This window comes from Vicia villosa, linkage group LG6 (assembly GCF_029867415.1).
Source record: "Vicia villosa cultivar HV-30 ecotype Madison, WI linkage group LG6, Vvil1.0, whole genome shotgun sequence".
NCBI lineage: Eukaryota > Viridiplantae > Streptophyta > Magnoliopsida > Fabales > Fabaceae > Vicia > Vicia villosa.
In genome coordinates this window covers 72,132,908-72,137,671 of record NC_081185.1, presented here as the reverse complement: position 1 = coordinate 72,137,671, position 4,764 = coordinate 72,132,908, and the positions used below count along the sequence as shown (strand labels likewise).

The 4,764-nt window shown below is 32.7% G+C and overlaps 1 long non-coding RNA gene across 12 annotated transcripts; it reads right to left on the bottom strand.

Annotated features, from left to right (window-relative positions):
* Positions 1 to 308: 308 nt before the first annotated feature.
* Positions 309 to 4,140, bottom strand: LOC131609219 (uncharacterized). 12 transcript variants are annotated; one of them, XR_009286027.1, is made up of 5 exons: positions 3,839 to 4,133; positions 3,710 to 3,756; positions 2,577 to 3,485; positions 1,642 to 2,240; positions 313 to 1,360 (listed from the first exon to the last, which is right to left on the bottom strand). It is a non-coding gene; the product is annotated as an uncharacterized LOC131609219 (long non-coding RNA). The 12 variants fall into 12 exon arrangements; XR_009286018.1 differs by having other exon boundaries at positions 311 to 1,063; positions 1,288 to 1,360; positions 2,577 to 4,124; XR_009286023.1 differs by having other exon boundaries at positions 312 to 1,360; positions 2,577 to 3,756; positions 3,839 to 4,140.
* Between the last annotated feature and the right edge of the window lie 624 nt (positions 4,141 to 4,764).

Below are 4,764 nucleotides of genomic sequence, written 5' to 3'. Positions count from 1 at the left end.
CAAAAATACTTAAATAAAACTAAACTCAATTACAAAAGTACCAATGATATTTAGGGTTCACTACTAGAAATACTCTGTTTTCCTGCGGATTTACCTGCGGATTTTAGCTAAATTTCCGCAGGAAACACGTTTCCTGCGGATTTACCTGCGGTTTCTTGTCCCCAGCTAAAACCTTCGTGGGTAATATTTTCGGCAGGAAGTTCCGCAGGTAATTCCGCAGCTAAATCCGCAGGAAATTTTCCGCAGGTAAATCCGCAGGAAAAACCCGCAGGTAAATCCGCAGGAAAAACCCGCAGGTAAATCCGCAGGTACTTTCTATCAAATTAAAAAAAATAATTTATTAAAATTTTGAAACATTACTATAAATGACTCATAAAACCAAGCTCTTGGGTCTTTGCATCATTGATTTCTGGCGTGAATATTAATACAATCTGAAGCAATATTTAACAATAAATATCCAACTTAATCAGCAAAACTATCTATCTACTATTATATGCAATGTATTACATTATCATACAAAATCAAGATACAAAGCTTCTCAAGTTACACTTTCAATTAATTATCGGATTTCTAAACAGAAACTTCTTAGTTTGAATCCCATACACTATAATTAATATTTTCCTAATCATTATAATTAATATTTTCCTATTTCTAGTTATAGCAAAATCTTAAGGATCAAGAATTTTACAATCCTCAATCATCAGCTACACACAAAGAATGAAAAAATAAATTCTATATTCAAAATTAGAATGTACAAACATTTGAAGCTCTTTTCAAAATTGATTTTACAATAATCAGCTACTAATTAGAACCTAAACAAGCAATCATTCATCAAATTATTCAGTAAAAATAATTCCTATGCCCTAAAAGCTAGAACAACGTTGAACTTAAAGCAAATAACAAAGCAAAAAAATAAATAAAAAATAAACTAAACAGAAAGGATTGAAGTGGCAGAGTTTATACCTCAAAAACAATTGTAGCGAATCGAAGCTTAAAACGAAATCTAAACAAGCATGCATGAACTAAAGTGAACAACGAACTCCATGAAACGATCGAATGTCCTCTTCAATATATACAATTCAAACAAACATACAACATAAATAATAAAGACCATCACCACACCAAAAAAAAATCACAAATTATAATTATTAAATCAAGCCATGGCCCCAATAAAGACCACCACCACCATAACATGCAAAACTCATCTTACTGTTACAACTTTGATTCAATGATGGATCTGCCTTTTGAATACCAAAAGACTCATGGATGGTTCAGAGCAAGTAATACCTCAATTTTCTTCACTTTTATCATGTCTTTAATTGATTGACCATGGGCCATTCTTTAACATTGCTTTCAACATCTGTAAAATTATAAGGTGTAAAGTAGTTAATATCAAATAAAATTAAAGCCTTTACATTATCCAACTTAACAATTGAGCAAATGAAATGGGATTACATTAGCATCAACCCAACAATATGAATTAATAATAAACCCCAAATAAAGAAAACCCCCAAAAAAAAGCACAAATTTTGAGAGATGAATTACTGATTCATGTTACAAATTTTGATAACATCAAAATACAAAGAGTTATAGGTTTGAGGATATCAGATCGATGAAGAAGAGATGGATGGAAGGGATTACCTTTAGTTGAGAGATGCAAAGTTTAAGGTAGCAGTAGAGAGAAACAACGACACAGTGAGAGTGAAATTGAAAAACCGTTTTTCCATCACAGAGGAACTATTGATGTTGAAACAGTTGAGATTCCATCAAAAGGGAAGAGGAGATTCACGTTTTTCGACCGCCAGAAAACTGCTGGAAATTTCCTCCGAAGTGCATCACGCCGCTGCAACAAGTATCAATGCGCTCCTCAGCCGACGCGACCACCACACCATTGAAAACGACCACCGTCGTTTCTCCATTTATGTTCGGTAACTCCACCTTTCTTCCCCTCTCCTGAATCCTGGAAGCTTGGTTGATGGACCGGCCGAGCTTCTTGACGCCCAACCCTTACAAAACTGTTGTCTCCCCATCTACGGTTGCCAAGCCGGACATTTGCTGAAGCACCATAGTAAGCCTCATTGTCATCTAGATCATCATCAGCTTCTTCATACTGATAATAATAGTCTTCTATCTCATAGATATCTTCTTCAACAACTGGACGCTCTTCAACAGCTAAAGGCTTGAACCACTTGGCCCGAAGTAGGAGGCAAACACTTTCATAGAACATGTAATCTTGAATACTGCCAAGCATAAAAGGTCATGCAGTTAGCACACAATTTCAGTCACTTCTCTGAATTAAGCATGCATTAAGATTATTGTCAAAGAGAAATTGAGATGTCAAAAAGGAAAATAATGCAACATTTAACCTATAAAGTTGTATAATAGGGACAAGAAATTGAGTAGTTTGAAAATTCTAATTATTCAGAAAGCTTTATGGAGTCCAAAACCAATTTAAAAATTTTAATTGTGGCAAAGTTTTAATGATTCATCCCAGCAAACAACTTACCAAAATGGAATAAGGCCATCGGTTTTATTGTCCCGCTAAATATTTAAAAAAGGGTAAAAGTGAAACTTACAATCTTGTCGTCCTTCTTTGCTTCTTCCAACTTCTGGTCCCAGGATAAGTTGTCCATACTTGAGTAAAGCGGAAAATGTTGTTGATGAAAAGAAGCACATCATGTCCTTCAGCATCACGGAAGTGTTCAGCGACAGTGAGTCCAGTAAGTCCAACACCGGCACGAGAACCAGGTGTTTAAGACAAAGATTCTATAAGATTGTTCTGTTAAAAGTAGAAAGAAAGAAAGAGAGAATAGGCCCTTGGGCGGTCAAAATTGAAGATATGGATGGTTAAGAGTTTCATTAGCTGAAATCCTGCCATTTGGGTACAGGCAAAGCATTCTCTGTCCAACACAACAGCAGGCATAATAAATAAACTTTCAGTAGATGAATAAAAGAGTTAAGTAATTTAGGCACCTATTCAAAAACAGTTATGTGTACCGAAAGAAGATCAAGACCGGCAGGATCGAACTTTGTCCATGACATGTCAACATAAATGAAAAACGGTTTCGGTGAAAACCTGAATAGATGGTTTATTCAGATGCCCCAGATTGGAAGTTGTCTGCCTTGGTTCTTGCCCGAGCATCATTGTCTGTGGATTGATCAATCGAAAAGCATAAATCACCACTTTTCCTTTAACACTTTGAATTGGATCGACAACTACAGCCACTGCTCGCTGATTCAAAGCCTCAAAACTCTGCAAGAAACAATAGCAATTTACATATATAAACCAGCAGCACCAATAAATTAGTAACTATTAAAAACCAAGAGTAATCAAACCCTTAGGTCTAGTCGGAAAATTCGATATTAGCATGTAATTCAAGTTTACAAAAAGGCATTAATTGACATTTGGCACCACCGGCAAACATTCGTTGAAGCATATTTTCTTCTTCAAGTTTTTCAATCTTCCTCAGTTCTAGAAATAAAACCTGTCCATGACAAAGAAAAAAACTTATACTAAATAAATATAAATCTTTCATAAGCTCAGTTCATGAACCAAATCAATAACATATGATAGCAAGGTTACTTTTCCATGCTCAGTTATTCCTCTGTAACAAGTTCATGAACCGAATCTACTCTAAATTATATCTAAAGGAAGCATAAAAACTAGTTTTTGAACAACAATTACAATGTCAACACGATTTCAACTGACCTAATTCAAATCTCCTACCTGCGATTCGACATAATAGATTAGGGTTCCTGCGAGCAAGTTTTCACTGAAAATGAAGATGTGAAATCGTAGAACTGTGATGAGAAAGTTGAACGAAATGAGAATTCAAACCGTGACGAGAACGGTGGACGGCGGGGAGAACGGTGGACGGCGGTGAGAACGGTGGACGGCGACGGTCGATAGTGAAGAGGCGAGAGTGGCATGAGAATGCTCCATAGGGTTTCACTATTTTTCTAACTTTTTTAGATTTATATGTTATTTAACATTTTTAAGTATCACTTTCATATACTTTCAAAAAATAAAAATATATACAATTTAACATTAAATAAAAAAAATTATAAAAGAATGTACCGTGACATCACCATATAACAAGAATAGGGGTCTAAGTGGAAGAAAAGAAACTGATTATACCAACATACAAACTAAACCAAATCAAAAAAATCTTGATTATTTTTTATTTATTCAAAACTTAAGCAAAATAATCAACACCAAACTGATATAATTATAATATAATAATTATTAGTAAATAATTATTACATAATTTTTATATCAATTAAATTTTGATAAATTTTAAATAAAATACTATTAATATTTTTAGTAAATATTTAAATCTATTAATTTTTTATAAAAAATGTTTTATTTTAAAGAAAAAATTATATTTTATATTTTATAATCAATAATTTAAAAGTTTTTGTCTTATTGGTAGATTCTTGACTCAATATTTAATAATTAAAAATGTGGGTTCGATACACATAAATTACATTTTAGTCATATTAACTTAAATTATTGTTCTACTGGTAGATTTTTTGGACCAACATGACGTAAATAGAGAAATTAATAAATTATACATAACTTTTATTTTAGAGAAATTAATTAAAGATATTGTCCTACTAGTAAATTCTTAGGTCTAATACGAGTTACATAGTAGGTTCAATTCTAATATGAAAAATGTTTAAGCAATTAAGAAAATTAAAAATGAAAAATTTCAACAATTATGGAATATATCTATTATTAAAAACTAAGATTAAAATTAAAAT